We start from the raw sequence: 24,778 nt of genomic DNA, 5'->3' as shown, positions 1-24,778 counted from the left end.
ATCTCGCGATGCCTCCGATCCTGGTGGGAGCGCAAAAAAGCAGTTATGTGCAGGAAGCTTTTGTTATGGGCTGGATGAGGATAAATGCATTGACTGAGAAGTAAAATGAGATGGCACTCGCTTCGAGTCACCTTAGGAGAATAAATAAGGGTCGTTGTGAGTCTTATTTATTTATTTATTTATTTATTTGTGTGTGTGTGTGTGTGAGAGAGAGAGAGAGAGAGAGAGATTAATACGCGAAAAACAAAACACGGTGTATTCCGCCCGAGACACATCTCGGCCGGTTCTCGCTATAGACAATGCGCTTGTCGGATGCGTGCACGTCCCTTCCATGTCGACACTCACGATGTTCGCAACGACCGGTGCCATGACCTGAACGATGGCCTGCTTGTCCGCGGCCATGACCGAGCTGGCGGCGATGGCCAGCATGACCCGCGCCTCGACCGCGGTGCGCTCCTCCCAGAAAGATGGGGACACCAGCTTGAACACGCCGTGCGGGATGTCGTACACCTGCGACGATTTGATTAGTGGACCGCGCTGACATTTCACTACCTATATTACAAGCGCGCGTATAAAAAATATGTTATAATTACATTTTAAGGCAAACGCATCAAAGGGCCCCCAGAACCACAGCCGTAATTTTTTTAACATTTCGCGTAAGCACACGTGCTGAGTTCAGGAAGCCATGATGGTCAGCAGTGTATACCGGCAGTGCTTCGAGCCGCGCGGGTGCACCAGAAATTATGAAAAAAAAAATCCCCTAGTCCTCTGCGGGCCTTGCGGTATCCTCAGCATTCACATCACGATCAGTGCACAAAAGGGACAAAAAACGCAAGAGCGCGACACAACGAACACGTGCACTTTCTTGTGTTTTTCATCCTTTTTGTGCCCTGATCACGATGTGGTAATTTCCCACTAGCCCACTTAGCTATACTTTATCGCCAGTGCTGTCGTGTGGTTACAACGCGAATTTATTCATGTCGACAAGATGAAGAACCCATTTGTCTGCTCACAGGTACGCCCGCTTGCTGTTCCTTCTCCTTTCACGATAAGAGGGAGTGCTCGGACTGGAGGAGAGGCAAGGAAAGAACGAAGCGGGCGAGAGGCGCTTTTAGATCATAAAACGCGTGCGGTAACTCCACCGGTACGGCACCGTTTGGAAACATTTTCGAGCCTGCTTATTTCTTGCAGAGCCGGGCTCAATTGCTGCGAGACCACAACTGAATTTCGACTTCAGGGTGGTCTAGGGCCCGTTTAAGTGCTTTATAAAAAGCGGAATGTGATCGTTCACTGGCATGATGATAGTTATGACGACACAAAGACAAGAAGAAGGACACGAGTGCTACGTGTCCTTCGTGTCCTTGTTGTTTCGGTGTCGTCGTTTTGTTCTCGCGCTATAACTATCGTCATGCCATACCAACTAGCCCAAGCTGCCACACTTCTACGTTCAGTGGCGTCGACAACACGTGCAGGGCGAAAACCAAAAGTCATCATTATCGTCACCGTTATCAGCAGCAGCTGAAGAAAAGCGTTGGGCTGATAAACGATACGGGTCGACAAGCGAGATACACGTGAAAGCGAATGCATGGCGTGTGTATATATACCTGCAGCAGCTTCGACGAGACCTGGGTGGCCCCGATAAACAAAAGGACGCTCCAAGGCACCACGTGCCACACCTCCCGGATGAAATCGAATGCAGACTGCATGCATGACGTCACCAAGCTCGTTGCTAGCATCATCGACGTCTGGGCAGAAAGCAGAGCCAACCTGCACATTTCCCCACGTTTATCGCTACAAGCAATTCATTCAGCTCTGTCGACCTGGAGCGTTAACTTTGAGCGCACTATGCGAAATTTTGTTGGCGCGTTACCACGCGAACGCTAGGCTTCAAAGCTTGAGAGGCGTTGCCGATTCATGTGTTGAGCACGTAAATGGCTTTTATATAGCACGTAGCAAGCGCATACCTTGCATACAGACTGACCATGCTTATTTATCTACTGTAAGCACTGTGTAGTACGAAGCAGTTACGTTTGGGTTGATGCTCTACGCCCAATCCGTTCAAAACTATATACCGTCTCACTGCAGTCATATCACTCGGTAAGCCTTAATCATGCGTATTCGACGCTAACACGAAATAAAATTTCACTTTTTTTAGCGTCATGTCAGAAAGCAATTGTCTCTTTATCTTCCCTTTATCACTTTTATCTAGCCCCAGACATATAATCTGGACTTTAATAACTGTGATTGTTATAACCATATTTCAGAGTTGTTGAGGGAATAATAGCTGTGCTTGTTCTGATCGTATTGTCGAGTTTCTGAAGGGATGCGCTTTAAAAATTATCGTGGCACAATTTTCCTGGCAACATATATGCATATGCGTACTCGGACTCAATAATGTATTGTACATCAAGCCTACGCATCGACATTCAGCACACACGTTTGTATACCGATGTATCAAGGGCAGCTGCATAGAAGTCTCACACAGCCGTTATGCCTTACGTAACACTTCAAAGTTTGTTGTATACAGTTGCCCAGAATAGCATGTCGCTCACCTTTGGTCCACATTGAGTAGACGTGACGGCACGTATACGTCACCACAAATACTGCCACGTAAGCAGCGCAGGCTAAATGCACGCCCCTGCATGCGCGCATGAAAGTTGCTTTGTGGAAACACCGCCCGGACTTCGATGCAGTCATGCGTAGGCGCTATAGCTAAACAAAGCTCTCAAGGTCGAGTGCGAGCAAGGCAACACGTTGCGCAGCGTGCTCGCCCGTGTTCCTGTTCATGACACAGATGAACTAGCACGAACCCGCGCAGCGCATATGTAGAACCGACTAGCCGATGCCACCGATAGTGGGAACCTTCGCTGTCTGGTGTGGATCGTCAAGGTGCGAGTGCGCTGATGTGGCGGCAATTGAAAACATTTTACAAGATTGCCCCCATAAAGTCGTACTTTATCATTGCTTCTTTTAAAACTCGCAACAATGTACAGTGTCAATTTTTATGAAATGGAACACGGCGACGCGTGGCCTGCGCGCTCCGGTTGTCAAGTCCCCGGCGGCTGCTGGCAGCGCGTTCAAGTGGGAGCGATAGCAACCACATTCTCTTCTCGCGTCATCTCGTGGTGAGCAGAACAAGATGTAAGTGCTGATGTGGAACTACTGGCAAGATTGCAACCCCTCCTCCTTCAAGACGACTACCGGCTCGCACGTAATCGCCTTCAAGGGGAGGGGGTCGCAATCTTGCCGCTGGTTCTATATCAACAACGAATGGTTGTTCGGCTCGCCGTGAGATGACGCCAAAAGAGACTGTGGTTTAGAGTGACTGGAAGAAAAAATTCCAGTGACTCTACTGTAGTTGCTCTCGTTCCCGCTTGAACACGCTGCCAGCATCACCCGGAGCGCGCAGGCCACGCGCTCCCGTGTTCCCGTTCATGAAAATTGACACTGTACAGCGCTTGCCAAACTGTTACATGCTTATTTGCTGCAGAGTTCATGCAAACGTCGCACAGGCGTGATATGAACTAAAAAAAAAGAAGGAAGGTGAAACCTATACAACACGATAGTGATGTACGCCAGTGGAAGGCCCAGGATTAGTTTTGAGTATAGGTGACGCTCTTAACAGTCTCATAACCTTAAATACGCGAGCGTTATTGTGTTTTGTGTCCATCAGAATGTGAATCAGCGCCCGGAAATCGAAACCGCGTCCTCTAGCTAGGTAAGACAACACGTTATATCTGCTAACGTATCAAGGCGGCCTTTCAACATCAAGTGTAAACGACAAATGGTAACTGTCCCGATGATGATGTCCATCATTTACCATATCAACGCACTTATACTGCAATCATCGTCCACTGCAGGAGGTAGCCCACGCTCAAAGCCATCGACGCTCGGCTCACATCCGAGATTATAAAAAAAAATCGAATGGCCCAAAACGAAAGAGCGCACTTCCGTATCGGTCATATAGGAGAGCACACACAGACTTGGTGCTCTGCCGCTGAGTTTATGAGCATTATGAACTAACGTGCCCAGGAACAAATTCTCAAGGTCTTCATGGATTCTCACCGGACGACTCGAAGGCGAAAGTTATCGTTTTTTTAGCTGATTGTATTGATTCACCCCACCCCCCGCCCACTTCACCAAAGCCTTCTGCACCTAACGAGCTCTTGCAGTGACTGCGAGATACGCTCATTTTTGACCAAGCAAAGCTGTTTTGTGATTACGTCATGACGACGCTACAAACTTTGGTGATCTGCAACATCACGGTACGTCACATGTGACGTCATGTTATTTATTTGAGGCAGAAGTTCAGAAGAAGATAGCGGCTTGAATATACAGAAAATGCTTGAACAGGTGCCGTCCCCGGAGCCAACATTTCGACAAGTGAATTGTATTCTCTTCTTCAAGGCAGTCCGTCGAAGTACCGCCAGGTACCGTCAAATCTCGAAATGATTTTTTTTTAGTTCACGACACGATAACGTGAAGCTTTCGCATTAATAGGCCACTAAAGAGCAAAACGATTTTTCGCGTATTAGTGAAAGTACAATTTCACAATCCGGAAAAAGAGAGGTCTCTCACCGCGATGCTTGGTAAGCAAGAAAGCGCGCGAAAAGAAAATGCCGGCGGAGTCGCCCCCTTGATATTCTCGCGCCAAAAACCACGACGACGTCAAAGATTTTGAGGCGTCTTCTGGGTGCTACCAGAGTCCTTCAATGCTTTGGTGCTACGTAGCTTATAATGAATAAGAATGAAGTAAAGTGTCATCTCCGGGTGTCATAGACCTAGCATACAAAGTTTCGGAAAATTTCATTGAGTCGTTGTCGCGTAAATACGGAAAAGACATCTTTGAAACTTTAAAAAAAAAAACAGGTGGAGAGTTCGGTGCGAAATTTAAAACTGAAACCTAAACCTTGACTTCTCCTCTAATAACGAACTTATGATAGTGAAACATATGGCTAAAAAGTTCTCACACTGTATATGTCGACCTAAACCAAGTCATTGCTTCTCTTTGGTGCCTCTTTAATGTTCGCGTCAGCATTACCGTGTATGGAATGCTTCGATTTTCACAGGCGTAATTATAAAGAAATGTCATTGTGGGCTCACCTGTGCCGTTGTTGCCGGCTAGCGTATTTCTCTCGAGCAACTCTCATGACGCCCAGGTTCTCCGACGAGTACGGTGCCGGTTCACTGGGCAGCGGGAGATTAGATAGATAGATAGATAGATAGATAGATAGATAGATAGATAGATAGATAGATAGATAGATAGATAGATAGATAGATAGATAGATAGATAGATAGATAGATAGATAGATAGATAGATAGATAGATAGATAGATAGATAGATAGATAGATAGATAGATAGATAGATAGACAGACAGACAGACAGACAGACAGACAGACAGACAGACAGACAGACAGACAGACAGACAGACAGACAGATAGATAGATAGATAGATAGATAGATAGATAGATAGATAGATAGATAGATATTGATCGCTATGTTAAAGTGTACTTGCTTGAAACTGCCGTGTACGAGTCTCATAGAGCCACTATTATCGTAATGTGATTCATGAAAAGTTGTTTCAGTTTATGTTAGTTTTGTGTACCAGCTGATCACCGAGTATAGGTTATTAGGTGAAAACACCACGGTACACTACCTAATCAGGACAAGGTACGCCTCGAACACAGCAGCAATTGTTGAGCTTAAATATGTACTTGCACGATATCTCGAACCATGTAGTCGCTTCTGTATACGAACGTGGCTCAGTTTCCCCATTTGTGGTATTTACTTGTCGTTTGGAAGTAATCATAATGTTCCTTTGCTGAAGTCTGTGAATATTTGTTGCAAATAAGATATTCTGGGATTCAGGAGTCATCTTGTAAGTGATGGGCTTAATATTCTAGCAATATCTGACTGGCGATCGATTGATACTCAGTTTGATTCGTATTCATCATCATCACCACCAACATCATCATCATACTAACTAAGCCCACACCAGGGCAAGTGTTCGGCCAATCGATTCGGTCCTGTACTTGTTGCGGACGCGTATTCCATTTATCTCACAGAAATTTATACAAGATCGCTCAGTTTACACAAAAGTGTACGAAGACGCCATCACTACAAGTCTGTTGTTAGTAATATTGATTGCCCTCACTATGGCTTGACGTAGATCAACCAGATGACCGCGCTGCATGCGACCAGTGCCAGCAACACCCCGGGCAGCGTCGCGACCGCCCACGTGACCTCGGAGACGGACCGCAACGCCACGTGTGACCTACGACACGAGAATTTCCACGCTTTCAAAAGATCGAGTCTTGGCATCTCATTTTACAGGCTTTTATAATACAGTTCAGTTATTGTCCTCTAAGTTCTGAAAAAAAGAAATCCGCATTTGTTTTTATCATTTCAAAGTTTCATAGGTTTCATGGATAAAATACGCTGTAGTATAGCGTTACAATAGTTTCACACACGCTATCAGTCTACTGCAATTGTTCAATACCTTTTTTTCTGTTTATTTGTACAGCGTATGGCGGGGCTACGAAACAGGGTGAACGTTGACTCACGCGAGGGAGACGCCCCTCAGGGCCTTCTTGTTGCCGCCCGAGCGGAAGCTGCAGATGTTTCCCAGCACAGTCATCAGCGAGGGGCCAAGAATTAAGGCGTTATGCACGTCCCGCTCACGACCACTGCGACCAAAAGCATCGCACTTAAGTATTACACCATATAGTATAGAAATGGCCGCATAGTATCTGCGTACTGATTAACGAAACGACCAAGGGCACGAGAAAACAACTTCCTTATTCTTCAACGACGTCTGCAGGCGATAGATATTGAAACTACTGCGATTATTTTTCTTGTCGATATCATTTATAGGTGTTGGCGCGTTTATCAGCAACAGCTTTTCCTAATCGCATGACTGGCAGTACTTGGGAGAGCCTTCGACAAGGTTCCTCACTTGAACGCAATACACAAACTAACATGCCTCAACATCAACATAAGAATCATTAAGTGCATCACCAATTTTTTAACTAGCAGCTACCAAGCAGTTTCTGCGAATGATCACTCTTCACCGTTGATCTACGTTAAATCTGGTCTCTCTCAGGGCTACATGCTAGGACCGATCCTGTTTTCAGTTTATATTAATGATACTGCTAATTGTTTGTGTTCCACAGTGAGATTATTTGCTGATGATCAATTTATAAATAAAATACTAATGGTATGGGTGCTTGATACTTACAATCGGATGTAGAAAAATTCAGTGAATGGTGTGAAGACTGCAAAACTGAAACTAGCGTCAGCAAGACCAAAGTAATCCGACTCTCGAAAAAACCTAACCCTATACCATCTGGTGACATATTTAACAATACTTCCATAGCATTACGCATGCTCTATCAAGTAGTTGGGCGTTCATATGTCACTCATGATTTAACATAAAACACCCATATAGACGCCGTGGTTCGAAAATCATCCGAAACACTTGGCTTCATTCGGCGAAACTTAAGTTTAGCGAACGCCGCTACCGAAATTCTAGCTTACAACGCTTTGATGCGTTCGAAAATTGAACATGCGTCACTAATCTGGAGCCCGTATCAGGCATACCCCATTCATGCAGTGGAACCTCTACAGAATAAAACAGCTCGATTTATCCCCAAAATACTACCCTAAAATGTGAAGCATAACAGAAATTAAATCCTCAATTAATCTTGTTCCTCTCAAAAAACACAGACTGGTCACGCTTTTTTCACTAATAGTATGGAATGAAAAAACTTTATTTCAGTCCTGCAGGACGCGCTTAGCGCGTAGCGGGCGTCTCCCACGTAGGAACCGACAGGGAGTACCTGGCGGCCGCTTCGTGGGCCTGCTGGACGGCCCATTTCTGGTTGGCCAGAAGTGAGCTCCTGAGGGACCTCTCCCACTTGCTTGAGGTAGAGTCGGGAGGAGTTGTTCTACACTCCCAGAGCATGTGTTCGAGTGTCGCTGTGTGTCCACATGATGGGCATGTGTCGCTGGGGTATGCATCGGGATAACAAACGTGAAGCGTGGCAAGGTTTGGGTACGTGTGTGTCTGTAATAGGCGTAGGGTTAATGTCTGCGGTCGGTTAAGTTTCGGATGTGGGGGTGGAAAAATGCGGCGTTCCAGGTAAAAGTGCTTTGTAATTTCATTGTACGTAATTGGTGCATCCCGATTGGTATCCAACCCAGCAAGATGAGGTTGCCCTGTGGCAGTGCGGTCGGTAAATGCGCGCGCTGTATCGTGGGCGATCTCGTTGAGGTTGGATAGGGCACCCGGCACCCGGCACCCGGCCGAGATTAGCGGGGAACCATGCAGATGACAGTGTGCTGCTTCAGGGCACTCGGGTCCGCATTGCGCAGGATACGTAACGCCTGGTCGGAGATGACTCCGCGTTCTTTCACTAATCTCATAAGACTTATCACAGCCCGTCATCGCGGGCTACTTTTTATGTTAAACCAGCCCATCGTGCACCCTCGCGACGTGATCATCAACTTCAAGTCGAGTCCGTTTTCGCTCGCACTAGTCATTTCTTTAACTCCCCGCTATACTACACTTGCTATATGGTAACTGTAATCAGCTTCCTGCTGGCATTGCATGTATTACTAATAATGCAGTCTTATATAGTGTGAATGTTTCGTTAAGGCATAAATTTGTGCATGTCAAGTTTTTTTTATTATACTTTTGACAGAATACGCATTAAATGCAATACGTATTCCCGCTTTGCTGTTTGAATGGTTCATTTTTCGAAAGTTTATTATCATCCAAAGTATCTATTGTTCAAGCATTTGTATACGTCTTAGGTGCTTGGATTGCTGTTATTTTTGATATTCGCTTCAATGTTCACTTACTTGCACAAATGGGACCCGGAAATGAAGTTCCGTATGCCTCACAAGTTAAAGCGAAGCATTTCATGCATTATCCACCGCATTCGCCTCGGTGTGGCTTACACGAGACGTTACACCCACTTGATTGGCTGTAATGACACAGGTCTCAATTGTGGTCACTGTCGGATGCCAGAAACGCTCGAACATATATTTTGCGACTGTCCAGCATATGCAAGCGAACGTCAGCAACTGATATCTTCGATTGGCCGATATATTAGTCGACCATTAACCGATGAGGTTGTGTTAGGTCTTTGGCCTGACGCTAGCAGCACACATGTGGTTATACGAGCCGTCATCGTTTTCTTCGAAGCCACTGGACTGGATGCACGTCTGTAGAGTTACCCAGCCAATTAAGGACATATCATCTCTCTACCTTACCATCGTCATTCATCACTCTTTCACTCCCCAGTCACCCTTCCCCAGTGTAGAGTAGCAGGCCAGAGCAAACTATAGCTCAGGCCGACCTCTCTACCTTTCTGTAAATAAATTCTTTCTCTCTCTCTCTCTCTACTTCCATAAGACACTGATATTGCTGCAACACAGGTATTACTGCACTATCATAGTAAATGGTTTTGGTTATTTCTGTTTATTAAAGAAAATATGTTACAATGTATTTTCGATTGTACGGCCGCATGCACTGTTCGAGCATTTGTAAATGTCTGAGGTGGTTTAATTGCTGCTATTTGATCTATTTGCGCATTTATTTACTTTTATAGGCCATATTGATATTGCAGCTGATATGGAGGACTATGGTGGCGGGGGATGCTGCAACAAAAGTAGTGTGTACTATCTTAGAAATGTCTTTGCTGAGTTCTGTTTGTTAAGACAGTGGGTTTACACAAAGCATAAGTTCAGAAGAAGATGGAGGCATAAAACGATAAAAAATCCTTAAACAATGGGACAGGTGTCGCAAGAGCCAACGCTTCAATATAATGATGATGGTAACGCAGGCTAAACGTCAAGGGCAAATGGCGAGGTGACCTCCATTAAGCGAGACAGTTATGCCGCCGCACTTAATTCTTTATTTCTCTCTTTTTTAAAGCCACTTCGGTCAAGGGCAAAATAAACATTCGGAACAACATAGAAAGTAAGGGCACATTTGACGCAACGCAGCACCATGTTGTGTCGAATGTGTGTTTCGTTCGTTCTTATCCGTATAGAGTGAGCTACAGTTCTTACCATGCCCGAAACACCACTCACGGTCACTTTGAGAAGGAATTCTGCCTTTTTTCAAGGCAGCCTCTCATGTTGCTGCTTTGATAAAGACGGTACTACTTGTCAAAGCGTTGGCTCTGGCGCATGTAAAAGTATTGTACATCTGGCTTTATACAAAGCGTCAAAAGGTAGCGGTATCGAAATGTAGGTATTGAGCAAGCACAATTGTGCACACTGTAACAACGAAAAGCTCAATGTGCACACGATCGCACACTCCACTTGCCTTCTCGTGTTCTTCTTGGTAGCGGTGCCAAACTTGCTTCCAATAGGATTGCCTGCACCAGAACAGACGGAGGCTGAACTGAGATATATTCGTGTGCTCAATGTACAAACCCGTGTTGTTAAAGTAACCTTAACGTTTGACTTTGGTGTTTACGCACAACTCTGAATATTTTTAGAGCAGCTCATTTGTAATCACGACTAGCAAATTAAGTCAAGTTTCGGGAAGATTTTTCACTGAGCTCATCTTCTCTGGTTTCTTTTTTACACACACGCATATCTAGTACACACATGCATTGTCATTTCTTGTTGCGGAGTTTTATTGTTGAATTTCATTGTTGCAATCAATGTTTTAAGCATAATTTTCGTTGTTGCTTGTATCAGTGTTGCCAGGATATTTCTGGCAGTTAGCTACTAAGAACGTGGTTGAAGGTACCGGTATGGAGGAAGGAAACAGGAGAAGCATTGAACCATGTGTGATGACGTTTATTGAACCGGAGAAGTCGCAACGATGTCGCAACGAAAAATGGCCGTACGACAAGTCTTGCAAAGGCGGCCCAGGTTCTCGTGCAATCAGAGCACGGGGTTTTTCCTTCTCTTTGGAAGGCGCACACACGTTAGTGCGTATGCTCCACTACACATGGGATATTTCAAGAAGGAAGGAAGGAAGGAAGGAAGGAAGGAAGGAAGGAAGGAAGGAAGGAAGGAAGGAAGGAAGGAAGGAAGGAAGGAAGGAAGGAAGGAAGAAAGAAAGAAAGAAAGAAAGAAAGAAAGAAAGAAACAAAGAAAGGACAGCCCCACTATGCCGATAGGCCTAAGGTTCCTGGAATTTTCGTCTTCACGATGATTCGTGCAGCGAGCATGCAGAAATACAAGATAAGAGAAAACACGGTGGCCTCACCGGTCATGAACTGTCGGGTGCTGCCACCGCCCGTTCGCAGCGTACTTGTATCGTCGAACAAGCTATTTTGGGGACGACTGACGAGGTTCGCCGCAGTGGGTCTCCGACCTCGGTTCGAACCGCTGCTCTCGCCAAACGACGACATGCTTCCGATGGAGATTCGGGACGGCAACCGGCTTACAGCAGTTGTGTGTAAGGGGCTGCATATACAGCGTCACGTGAACGCGATTATCACGTTCTCGTCTGTAAAAATAATTTTCTCTCCTCAGAGTCGTTTTTTACATGAAAGTGTTTTATGCCGGGGTCCACCACGGCTCCGCTGACGTATTTCCGTCACGAATATGACGTTGCAAAATACATACTAACAGGTTGTAAAGATAAAAGAAAATTGGCCCTACATCTGCATGTTAAATTGCAAATGTCATCGAAAGACTGTAGTCTTGCGTCTAGAGAGAGTGAACAAAACGTTTATTTGATGTTCGGCGCAAAACAATCGGTGAATGGTATTCTGGAGGCGCTGCGTTAGAATGCCTCGAGCGTGCAGCGGAGGCGAACGAGCGCATCAAGTCACACGTGAGACATGAGCGCCGTCTGGCAGTTATCTTGGAAAACGAAGCGCGCGGCATGCACGCCCGTCTCGGAGGCGATAAGGTGTAGAACGCAAGGCGACGGGTAGGTGCCACCACCATGTCGTCTTAGAAAAGCGTTGGAAACACTTATCATTGTCAGCGCAGCATGATAAACGCTACGGGGCTTAGAATTACTTATGTATGCCTTTTTAGTAAAAATACACACCACAGAAAACTGACGTGTTGTTATGCTGCCTCAGATATGCGCAATAATTGCTTTTTAATTGACAATTGCACAAGTACGAACGCAAAATCTTGAGCAATATTGGTGAGTGCTGCGGATGGGCCCGGTCGTTTGGGGGATCGTTTGGTGCGGTTTGGGGTATCGTTAAGGGCGGAAAAACAAAGAGACAGACGAACAAACCAACATTTTTTGCGTCGAAGGTTCCCTAGAAAGACTATCGTCTTTAAAAAAAGAAGTCGCAGAATCGAGCTAGCAACCCCTCGATTCGCAGCGCGTGGCGCTAACCACTACGCCACGGAAAACGTACTCTGTCGGGAGTGCTAACGGTGAGCCATATATATTGTCACGTACGGCATGCACGTGAAGTAGACGGACTTTATTCGGAGCGAACTTGTGCCCCCTCAATGCAAAGCAAATACAGTCCAACGGCTCCGCCGCAAGCGTAGCGAGCGCCCGTCTACCCAAAAAGAAAAATCTAATCTGTTCACTGCCTGCAGCTCATTTTTAAGACGAGTCGCGTGAGACCGATCAACGCCCACCTACCGTCTATCGCGAAATTCGATAAGACGTGCACGTCATAATTTAAGGCAACTACCCCGAGCGAGCATGAATAAGGCAAGAAAAAGTGATAGTCGTTATCACATGATAATAAATCGAACCATGAACCCTTTGGCGGTCCTCAGAGCTTCGAAACTTCAACACGTTTTCGTTATCAGTAGCGAGTTGGCGCAACGGGCTCACGTTGGGCGCGCTCTAAAGGTCGTCACCTCCATGGAGCGTGGTCCCCTTAGCACGCGTATCAGACACGTAATTCGGGAGAGAACGAAGGTTGCTTCACTTAAAGCCCCTAGAACTTTTTCGCTCGCTGCCGCGGTCACGTTTACGGAAGGAGCGTGCTGCTGACATACGACGCAAGAAGAATGCTGACAGTTGTTCACGCTTGCCTTCCATACACTTGTGCGCTCGTTTCGTGCGTCTTTCTTTGTGTTTGAGCAGCGCGCTTTAAGTGTCGAGCTGCGACAGTTATGGCGAGTTCCATTGGGAGAGTACTAGCACCCAAAGGTCCAATGAAAGTGCTCTCTTCAGAGCCGCCGTGTTTCAGTGGTCGAACAGGAGTAGGAGGCTAAGAGCACTGTCACCAATTGAGAGCGAGGGCGCTTTTGCTGCACCGAGAGCAGCCAGAAGCAGTTCGTAGTGAACTTATCTCGCCTAAGAAGCGGAGTAGGTGCAATCAACGAGAGCCACGTGATCTCACAAACTCATAATCTCCGAATTTCTCTTCAGCCGGCGAGTGCGGCGGCAATGGTAGCAACCATCTGTAGTTTGACGATGACAACGTCTACCGAATGCATCGTTGCACAAACATACTGTGTATTACGATAATGATGAACATGTGAAGGACCGATGTCACGCGTATTTCGCTGCTGCCCCAAATAGAATGCTAGGGCTTGGAATGTTTCGACCACATGGTCTCCCCTCTCGCCACCCTGTCACCTGCTCTCCTGGAGCGTGCCGCAATCAAGTGGCAGATCGAGTGGCCTTGCTCTCAGTTCTCTGCCTCCCACACCTCATTGCCCTGCCCCTCTTGTTCTCTCAATGAGATTCGCCATTAGTCCGCACTCACCCTGTGTATGCTAATTTCGTGTGTGCTTTCTGCTTGAGGTGTGCGCTGCAAATTTCGAGCTGCTTGCCATTCTTAACATGACTTTTCAAATCGTTGCTGTGGCTGGAACAATGCGCAATAAGCGCTCGACTACCTCTCTGAAGACATGTTTCACTTTCGTTTAATATCGATTTCTATATAGTGGAACTAGTCACGCTTTTTATATATATAGCAGTTAATCCGTGACATTCTTTCAAAGGTTATTTCATAGGTAACTATAACGATTTCATGGTAAGTGTTTTATTTATTTAAAACACCTTCGATGCGTAGAGTGTAACGGATACTTGTTCTAAGACAGTGAGTCTTGAGCTACATGTCTTGAGCTACATGGTCTACCCATTTCCCCCCTCGGCGTTTGAGTGGGCAGTGCACTTTCGAGTCCCTAAAAGCCAGGGAAAACATTCCCGTGGATTGGCGTGCTCAAAAACAAATATTTACCGACTCGCTCAAGCCGATAGAAGCACTAAAATTGTGTGCCTACCTAATGAGAGTGAACTTCTCGGGGCCAAAGTCGACTGAGGGAGCTCGCTGAGTAAAGCCCTTCGGTGCTGTCGGACTCTTGAGGATTGTAGACAAGCTCTTCTTTTTGGATGTGGATTTCAGAGTCAGTTCTTGCAAGTGCGCCAGAGCCGTCGACTGCGACGGCCAGTGAATGTGTCAGTTACATACAAAGCCCGAACGTCGGACTTTTCATGCAAACCACGTGTCTACGATGGGAACGCTACCGCATTGAAAGCCGTGTGCAAGCAACTCGATTCCTCCCATAATTGATAGCTGAATCTGCATGTACTTACCCACTTATCCACTACAAATTTTGCCGGCTACAAGAAAAACGCGATCCTTCAAGATAGCGCACAGGCTCGCACTGCTCAGACAGGCAACGCTATTGCTCGATTTAGTTTAATAGCGCACAAATCCAGGGTCCCTCGCATAAATACGCGCCGAAACTTTGGTGTCTCGAAGAGCGTCAATTTGACATCGCACATGTCACAGCATCATCGCACTTTGCCCGCCTACATTGGCTCAAGAGCAGTATAAGACCCGCCAACGTGGTCTAGTCGAACTTGATTGCGCTTTAGACAACAACGACATGACCGTACAACATGTCCGAGCACGGCTGCACCACTAAACATCATGCCGCTCACCTCTCGTTTCAGTGGGGGCTTCTTGTCATCGGCATGCGGCTCCTTGACGCCCCTCCCGAAGGACACGACAGACTGCTTCCGCTTCTCGTGCAGCTTGAATCTAGCCTGAATCTGGCGGCAAATAAGGCGTGTCGTCGAGGCAAGTCCGACGTCACTAGCAGTGGAGATATGTGTTTGTTCCACCTTCGTTGCGGCGCAATCCTTCAGGGAGGACGTCTGGTAAGCGCTCATGGACGCCGCTAGGGGCTTTGCCTGTTTTGCATGGTCGTGTGAAACCCCAGTCGTCTCGACGTTCCCAGGTGTGTGTGTAGTATTAAAAGGAGGCCCACCGTCTTTCTTTTGAATCACCGTGCTTCCCGGACAAACATCTTTGCTGGTTCCGACCTCCGTCATGACGTGGTCATTGCCGTCTAGCCCACCTGCGTGATCTTTCACCACCTTCTTGCGGACAGGACTCTGGGAAGAACGTTTCGTAGGTGACTTAGAGGTCCAGGATTCCTTGAACGGCGCCTTCTGGTCACTTGTGCCGTTGTCACTGGCTTGTCTGAGCTTACTCTTGCGTTCCAATGCCGTCGTGTCCACTTTCTGTTCGCAGGCTGCTTCCGGTTGCACTGACGGCTTTGTCAGATCGCCGTACTCAGCAGACATGCGTCTCGTACCGGCAGCATCTGATTCGGTGCTATGGAGCGGCCATGCGCTGGAAGGAACGGCTTGATGACTGGTGGTGGAGCGCTGTTGACCTGCTCTCACAGACGTAACAGCGTTGAACCCCAACGTCTCCTGATAATCATTTCCCTTTATATCGAAATCGGAAGCAGCCTTCGGTATTAGCGTTTTGCCCATGTTCTCCCCCAGAGAAGCTTTGGCTATCTCTGACGGTTCGTCCGACTTAAAACGGCTGACTTCTGGCTGTTGGTCGCTTGCAGGCGTGCCGCCATCAAGACGCGTTGGTTCGCAACTGGAAGACTTCAAGACAGCGCTATACTCGCTCTTGTTTCCAGATCGCTTTGCCTTTTTGCCACCCACACCTTTTTTCTTACCCGAGCGCATCTTTAGACGTGCTTTCTTCCGACGTATAGTGTCGTTACCTTCAATTTTGTTGGTCGAAATTTCGCCGGGCCTCTTGGCATGCGTTCCAGTCTCGCCCTTGACGATTAGTTGGCTGATATTTTTGCTGACTTGACCCTCGCCATCCTTGCAGACACCATTGGTCCGTTCTTTGTCAGTGACCAGATCAGAAGTCACTCCAACTGGATGGCGTCTAAGATTATTGCCACTGACACGTTCAGCCTCGGTCAAAGCGGTCTTGCTGTCAAGCTCACGTGTGTCAGCGTTCATCGGTCTGGAATCAGGGGGGATAGCCCTATTTTTAACCGCAAGGCCTTCCAAACTAGGCGTAACGGGTGTCGCGGTGCCTGAGACTGTGGCAGGCATGTGGCTCTGAGATGAGAGCTCGGACTTGCGATAACCGATTACGGAACTACTACGCGACTTAGCATCGGCACCCGGCTCAGCCATATGTATCTCATCCGATGGGTGACTGCCGAAACCCGTCGCGTTCGAGGTAGCAACTGTTCCCATCTTATCTGCATCGGGACCAGAGGAATCCACCACAGGAGCCAGCGAAGCAAACGCTTCGGGTTCAGTTGTAAACGCGCGACTCTGGATAAACGACGGGTAGGCACGCTTGCTCGACGACGACGCGTTCACGTCAGCGGTAGAAGTCGTGGCACCGTCTGTGGCAGGTGGTGGCCAAGGACACGTCATGACACTTTCCGTGGCAGCTAGCGGCAAAAGAATGGTCATGGCACTGCCCGTTACAGGGGGAGGCAAAGCACAAGTCGTGAGACCGTGTGTTGCAGGTGGTAGCAAAAAAGAAGTCGAGGCATCTTCCGTGACAAGTGGCGGCAAAAGACAAAAACCATTTCCCTCTCTGCCATAGTTATCGCTGTAGTGGCAAAGCGCGTGACCGGTGGGAACCTTGGAAGAATTGTCTGCGAACCTTTTTTTCTGCAATTCCACCTGTTCCCTGGCACTCCTGAGAGGCGTCCTGCAGCGGTCATTGTCGACTGCGTCGCTAGCGTTATCGACCGGCTTGGAGGATGCTATAGAAAAGCGCTTACCAACGACCTTGTAGGCGAAGGCGCTCATCTTGCGGTACCAGGAGGGACCTCCCTTCGCTTCCTTATCCGTGGTTGAAGGATTCGTGCTTCCTGTAGACTCCTTGAGCCTCTGGACCTTATCAGATTTTTGGTCTTCATCCCACAAAAAGACGCTGAACCCATGGTTCTTTTTGCGCGCCGCCTGCTTCGTGATACTTGTATCGACGAAGGAGTGCGTAGGTCCGTCGGTTTTGCTGCCGCCTGGCACGAACGGTCGAGAGAGGCCGAACTCACGTACTGACCGCGCATCAGGACTCTCTGGAGGATGCAGCTCGGATTCGGGCTCCTGCATCCGAAGCACCTTTTTGTTTGTAGTATTCTGGGCGTCTGCGAGAATTGAAACAAGTAATCTGTCTATAGATGGCGCCTTGTCCATGTTGTCAACACAGCTTCATGTTGTTTCTTTCCGTGTCCCGTGTATCTGTGTGGTTACCTATGGTTACATATCATATACTCACGAATAACCAGCTGGCCTAGACTCCTACACCACCACTAATTTGTCAAGCGCCAGGCTGATTGCATAGTTTGAGACGAACGGCAACTAGTGCTATGTCACGCCAGTAGCGGCAATTATTTCGCATGAGTTATGCCAGAGAACGCTGGTTGTACTCATTGCAAGATAAGGAGTTGCGTAACCAGAGGGGGTGTTCAAGTTAGGGAGGCTTCAAACCTCCAATGTTTTTAAATTTTCCTGGTTTATAAGACGTGCATGAGCATATATAAGTAATGATTGGACCTCCTCTCCCCACCTCCTGAAAAATTTCCTGGCTACGCTCCCAAAGGTGAGCGCATATAAGTGGTGCACACGGAAAGTTACACATTGGAAATGGAAACCCGCACTCGAGATGTGAAAACAAAGTTATCTTTGTGGCGTTCTAGTAAACAGGATGAATGAATTGATTCCTTATTACTACAGGGCGCTCAAGGTCCTACTGCGTTGTTTGTACAAAGAAAGGAGTGAAAGGAGGAGCTGTGATCTAGAGTGAAAATGATAGAGTAAGATTTTTGTAGAGAACATGCTAGGTACCATCTGGATGCCGGGTTCTTTCGAGAAGGTACAACTAAAATCATGAGCATCTCTAACTCGCCGTGAGACCAATGTGTGACGGTGGAGCTTGCGCCACGATCTCCCTACCCGTACCGTCATGCTGGTTGGCTGGCAGATCCACCCAGACGCTTGAGGTCCCTTGAGGCGCTACCGCTTGCGAGTTCTCCTGCGACATTCGACCGGTCACAGAATCCTCGGCCTTTGTTGCATCCATTAGGAATCGCTCTCTTACAGTAATAGGCATGCGCAAAGTTTTTTAACAGGGCGGGGGGGGGGGGGTGTGATTTGGGTGAATTGCAACAGAATCGAAAGTTGGGCTAGTTGGATATGCATGGTATAACTGTCAGTTCAAGTGCACGAATAAACAGAAAGGAAGAGAGGACAAGCGCTTTCTCGCAACTAAACAATTTATTAGAAAGGGAAGAAGATATAATCAGGCAATCGTATATTTTTCCCTTACTAATAAATCGTTTAGTTGCGAGAAAGTGCTCGTCCTCTCTTCCTTTCTGTTTATTCCTGCGCTTGAACTGACAGTTATACCATGAATTGGGTGAAGTTTGACCGCAGTGCCTCTTCTCCCCTGTTCTTAACCACCTCCTAAGCAGCTACGCAGCTTTCTTGTTTTTACTATAATCGTAGCAGATCGGAGATAAGTTTAGCCGACAGCAGTAGCCCTTTCGATCAGTGCGCAGTCCAAAGAATGAGGAAGGGGATGAGATAAAGGAGTGGAAGGGTTATCACGGTGCGCTGTAAGTGGTGCGTAAGCGTGAACCTTTGTAGTAGGTTGCGTCTTGGGGGCCTTATTTCAAGCCCCAGTGCCGGTAACCTTTTTTCCCCCTTTTAATGCATGAATGTTTTTTTCGCCGCAGAGGTTCTGCTTAAACGTGTGAAAATGCTTCAATACACACTAATCCTTCTACTGCTCTCTAAAGGCCACTAGGCGTCTCCCACGCGGACGCTGTAAAAGTCCAGATCTTAGCCATAGACAGGCTTGCTATAGTGACTCGGCAATGCTGACATTGAATATGACGTCTTCAGGAGGAGCAGAATATGTAACTGACCTGTCCTGCGGTGGTACCCTGCTTCTGGATCCACTTTGGACGCCACAAGCTGAACCGCTTGTTCCTTCGGTTGTCTTTGCCTCCAGGTGAACCACTGCCCGCGTATTCCGGCCCGCCCGCTGCTGCATCGACGGGGGTAGCGCTTCCAGACGCCTGCGATGCCATGGCGATTGAACGATGCTTTGCCTCTCCAAGCAAAAAATTAGCAACGGCCCACCTCTTTTGTTTCAGTGGTTTCAACAGAGTGTCCAATTTCGAAGCGAGGGCTAACCATTAATTAGATAACTGGAATGTTTTGTGAAGTAAGGATTGCCGCTATCCGATCCCGCGCAGCTTTACTAAACACTGGCGTAAGAAAACGTGGCTACACCAGCGAGCAAAGTGACCTTCGTGGGTGTCTATAGCTTCGAAGCAAAGTACGGTAAGAGGTAAGAGCGCAGCACGAACTAAGTCACGGAGGTCTGCTAATCTCCGTCCAGATAGTGTGCGTGTGACAATGCCTGTTTCATCAAACTGATAAGCTCGGCGCATTTCCTCTGTGCCCGCTCCGTGACCAGCGCTGGAATTCACACGCTTTTACTCGAACACAGAACATAGGACATTGTAAAGAGATGTGATAACTTTAGACTTAATACAGAACATGACAATTACGCGTCGACAATGGCATAATGCGCCTTTAGAGTCGATAAAAGAAATTAATGGGCTTATACTTCACGTTTCGTGGTAACCTTCTGCCTTCTAACGAAGCTGCCACGTGTCTTTTTTTTCTTTAATTCTCATTGAGCTGTTCTTGTATACAGGGCTGAATCAATGGGATTAACCGACTCACTCACTCACTCACTCACTCACTCACTCACTCACTCACTCACTCACTCACTCACTCACTCACTCACTCAATATTTCCTTCCTGCATAGCCCACACGAAAACTCTATTAACACTATTAAAAACTCCATTAACAGACTCAGTCAACGATTACCTGCAGGCTGGTTCCAACCTGCAGGTAACGTTGGAACCAGCCTGCAGGTTGCAGGTAACCCAACCGCCAAATTGTTCCGTGAAGGAACCCCATGTCCTCAGAGCATTGCGTCAAGAGGGGCAATAACTATTCGGCGGACCATGTGCTACTGAATTATGCCCTGTGGGCGGTGTCTTGTGTGTGGGTGTGATTGACGTTCCAATCAAGGAGGAGGAGCCCGACGGTGTCTAAAACGACGCTGCAGAGTGCAGGACGTCGCTCTGAACCATGTAGCGGTTCAACCACCATGCTCGTGGTTTGTGAACACCTAACCTCATGCTGTAGATAATTGTAAATACTGGCATAAACCTGTTTGTTTTCCGTATTTCCATCTTGTCAGCGTTCGTTTCCTCCACCCGAAGTTGCGCCACGCTACCACAAAAGACCGGGTAGACCCCGGTCTGCAACAACTGGTAATCAGCGCTGGGATTCGGAGCAATGACTGGTGAACAGCACCGAGAGCCGCAACACCACGAATTTTGCTACCGAGTGAGTCATGGTAGATTGACCGTGGTTGACTGAGCCATATTAGATGACACTAAAAATCGACCAACTCATCACTTTTACATATAAATTATTTGTTTCTTGGTCAATCTCCCAGAGGGGGTGTGAGACATACATATTTATAGGCTATGATCACCATTATCACCATCTTCTTCTTCATCGTCATCATCATCATCAATCAAGTCACGAGCGCTTTCAGAGTTAAAAGAAGAATTCTCCCATCACGCAGCTGATCTTTTTGTGCTGTAGACATGGGTAAGCGAATATGTGCATGCTTCTCTGTCTGTAGGATCCATGTAGGGATAAACCGTCAACCTCAAGTTACCAAACGAGCGAATACTGCCAAACTTCTAGACATTGTACTCGTTCTGCATTTGATCACATTCAGCACGCGTTACATTCCGTTGATTTCGCGCTTGCTAGACCACGATTGTTCACGGATAACTTTGAGAAATGGGACTCGGTGTTTATTCGGTATCATTCTGAAAATGCGAGATCTGTTAACGCAAAATAAAATGCACAATGCGGTCTTATGGTTGTATGCGAGATAAATGCATCAGCATTACCTTTAACTACCTCTCATAGTTTTCGACTATCTTGATAGCCGAAGTTATCCAGTAGAGCTGGAGTTATGCAAAATAATATATAGGCTAAACTTTACCCAAAGACGCGCACTTCTTGCCATTGCGTGCATTCAACGGGGAAGTTTAAACAACGACATCTAAGAAAACTTTGGATACCTTGGTAATCTTATGACTGTATTCGTTCGAGCTGTCCAGTACATGTTAATAGTGCATTTTAGAGCAGGTTGGACATCTAAAATTAAGACAGTTGGCTGAAGCAGCAGGAACATTCAGTTATTTCTCGCCTCTCATGGTTTCCTAAACTTTCGGCGCTGCCTTCATATTCTATAGTGCTTACACATTAAAAAAACACATGTTGTATATCTTCATATTCAGATGCTGATAACGAACAGACCAACATGATTGAACCTGCCATCATGGCCGCCCACGAAGGTGAGACGCACTTTTAATCCGTCATCTCTCGTCTATGCCGTCACATCACTTTCCTAACGTTATAGTGTATACTCTCGATGTGTGTGTCTGTGACTCGCTGTGACCTAGTTTGGACGCTGATAGCTAAACGAGACAGAATTGTGTAGTTTGTATAGCTTCCGCATGCAGTCGTTTTAACTCGACAAATCAAACGGCGTCCATAGGCACCCGCCGGGTTCCCCCCTCCCTCCCCCCCTTTGGGGGGGGGGGGGGGTAGTGTTTGCTGCAGCCCCTGCCCATTTCAACCTCTCTGTTATGTCATTGTAAGGCGTTAAAAATAAGGGAATTAGGCAGGAGTTAAGGGGAAGAGTGACAGAGGCGGAGAAAGCCAGGTATGCGACCATGGGTCTTCGTTTAATTACATATGGCGCAGACTTAGGGGACCGGTCCCGTCCTCTCTCAGATGACTAAGAGGGGGGGGGGAGCTCACCCCCCGTGCGCTCGCCTATGATGTTGTCTAAAGGAGGACATTCTCTGTAGCTTTGAAGCGAACTGGCACGCGATCCTGTCGCAAACAAGCTGCCGAGAAAGTTTTATAATTTTTTAAGCAAAATTTTATTGCGTACGTTCATGTTTAATTTGTAGTTATGGCGTTTAAATGGTGTTCCGCCTTTCTTTCCTCACTGGCTAATGTAGTGTTCTTTTTATTTTTGTTCTTGTTTAGAGGGCGACTACACCTCCCAAGCTTCTATTATCGGCACTGAAGGCAAAGGTAGGCAAATCTTTGATTTTGGTTTAACACATTCTCGTTTTCTAACGGAGAAGCCCTGATAGACTGATTTCGAGCCCTTTTTTGATGCGCAGCGAAATTGTAAGTATATACGTACTGTATTTTTATTATTGGACTTACCACGTGACGTAATCGCACGAGGTAACGAATAGGCTCGCCATCTATTGAAGAATAAGCTACAGTAGAAGCTGATTATTTATACCTCGTTTAATTCAGAAAAATCAGGGAATCCGGATGTGTTGCCTCATCCCGGCCAGCATATGCAGTATTTGCTAACACGAAACGCTCGTTAATTTGGTAACATTCCGCCGCAACCCGTTTTATTCGGACGATCCTCTGAGCGCCCGGCGCGAAGTTGTGCAAATGTGCGATGCAAAGAGCGAAAACGGCGTTCGCAGAGGAAAGAAAACTCCCAAGCATTTCCCCGAGGGTGAACATGGTTAAGTGCGAATACACGGGGTGATGCTATGAGGTGTATTTATTAATTCGCACTATTATATTTACTAATCATTTACTAATCACACTATGGTGCCTTTATGGTGTAATGGTTCCTGGAAATCGCAATTTGATCACACGGGGGAGTTTACGTTAACTCACTGGCGAATGCCAACGGATTTTAACTTTACTCCCCCTCACGACCCGCTCTCGACGGGAGACTGAGAGAGAAGGCGGGCGCGCGAGAGAGAGGGGTGCGCGCGCAGCTGCAGCGAGCGAAGGGGGAGGGGGACTATCAGCGTCGCGTCCGTGGCTTATTCGCTAGAGCGTCGCGCTGCGGCCCGCCAAGTCCTCTTTCTTTTAAAGATAGAGAGAAGACTGCGGACGCCGCCGACGGCGGTGGATGGTTTGGGGTCGCTTATAAAGTGTATTCACACTTAAAATGAGGTGGCGCTGTACGCAACAATCCTACCCCGTCGCGAAGGGGGCAGGCCACCACTACATCATCTACGAACGCAGCACGACACGTTGAGAACGCTGCTTAGTTTCCCGTATCGACCATACCAGGATACGTTTCGTTCAACGAGACGTACGCATATGGGAAATGAAACAGCTTTCGAGTGCTTCTTTAGCGTCATCGTGTGACAGCAGCCGCGGTGACGACTACTGGCATCCAAGCCAAACCGAATCTTCGGATCCACGGTTATACGTTCCTTGCCATCTCGCAATCTGGCTGTGTTCCAATTCTTAGACAGCACGTAGGCAGTCTACGTAGACTGCTTAGAAGACAGCACCGAACCCACGTTGTCCGAGAATCGGGAAACTTCTGGACGGCTTTAACGCGACGATGCGCCACTTCCTGTCTAGAAGAAAAAGCTAAAATCGACAAACGTAAGAGTTGTATTTTACGGCTTATTTCGTGTTGAAATCCAAAACAATTAAACGTTTTTCGCATTAGCGGCTGGGAAAGCGTCTGCTTGTGCGCAGACGATCATTCTGGCCAGATTTGATTTATCTGAGCAATTCGCTGAGCCGTCATCTTGTTTAGACAGCAAAGTAGCCTGCATCGTATTTGTCTACGATGCGGTCCTCTCGCAGCTGTCTATTTTGCTGGCTACGCGAGAGTAAGAATGGGACTTAAGAAGGCAGCTGTACATTTAGCTGTCTATTTAGCCTTCTACGGTGAGTGTTGGAACACAACCCTGGCTGCTCTTTCATTCGAGACCTCGCGAGAATGTCGCGTAGCTCACGCTATGTATCGATACGTTTGTGTGCGCCGGTTTTTTTTTTTCTTCGTGCGTACGCTAGCATTCGTAAATAGATACGTTAGTACTACGCATGCGTACTTCTCTCGCGTAACCATGATGCGTACATATGCTCGTTGTGTACGCCCAACTAAAAAAGTTTATTGATGAATTGTTCTGTTTACATGCGGATCCAGCAATCTGCAGCTTCGTTCAAAATTGGTGCAATGCGCGCACAATGTCGCAAAACTGAATCATTGCGGAAACTGTTGACCATGAGCTTTCGGCCGTGTTTGTTACATCATGATGCATGAACTGTGAGCTGTATGCCATTGCGCCTGTGAAAGAACATCGTCACGTACACGAGGAGGAGGCGGTGGTATACGTAAAAGGCATGGGTGCAGAGCACCCTTAGTCCTAATTCAACGCTGCAGTCTAGCGCAGGGATAGCACTGAGAAAGAAGTCAGTAGATAACGAAAGTTGCATATTACATTAGCATTTACACTGCTCCTATGCGATAAGAGTAATGAATTTACGCATTCAAGAAAATGAAAGTTTATCGTATATAACATTTCGTTTTATTCGTGATACCTTCGATAATTCGGCATTCGATTATTCCGAACATGTTTTCCGGTTCCGCGAAGTCTGAATTAACTAGTTTTTACTC

The 24,778-nt window shown here is 47.1% G+C and overlaps 1 long non-coding RNA gene across 1 annotated transcript; it reads right to left on the bottom strand.

Moving 5' to 3' along the window:
- Positions 1–1,620: 1,620 nt before the first annotated feature.
- Positions 1,621–6,326, bottom strand: LOC142802742 (uncharacterized). Its single transcript, XR_012893975.1, has 3 exons — positions 6,156–6,326; positions 5,104–5,187; positions 1,621–1,767 (listed from the first exon to the last, which is right to left on the bottom strand). It is a non-coding gene; the product is annotated as an uncharacterized LOC142802742 (long non-coding RNA).
- Positions 6,327–24,778: the final 18,452 nt, after the last annotated feature.

The sequence above is a fragment of the Rhipicephalus microplus genome, chromosome 3, assembly GCF_043290135.1.
Source record: "Rhipicephalus microplus isolate Deutch F79 chromosome 3, USDA_Rmic, whole genome shotgun sequence".
Lineage (NCBI taxonomy): Eukaryota > Metazoa > Arthropoda > Arachnida > Ixodida > Ixodidae > Rhipicephalus > Rhipicephalus microplus.
Note: the sequence above shows the minus strand (reverse complement) of the source record. Positions and strands in the feature narration are given on the sequence as shown.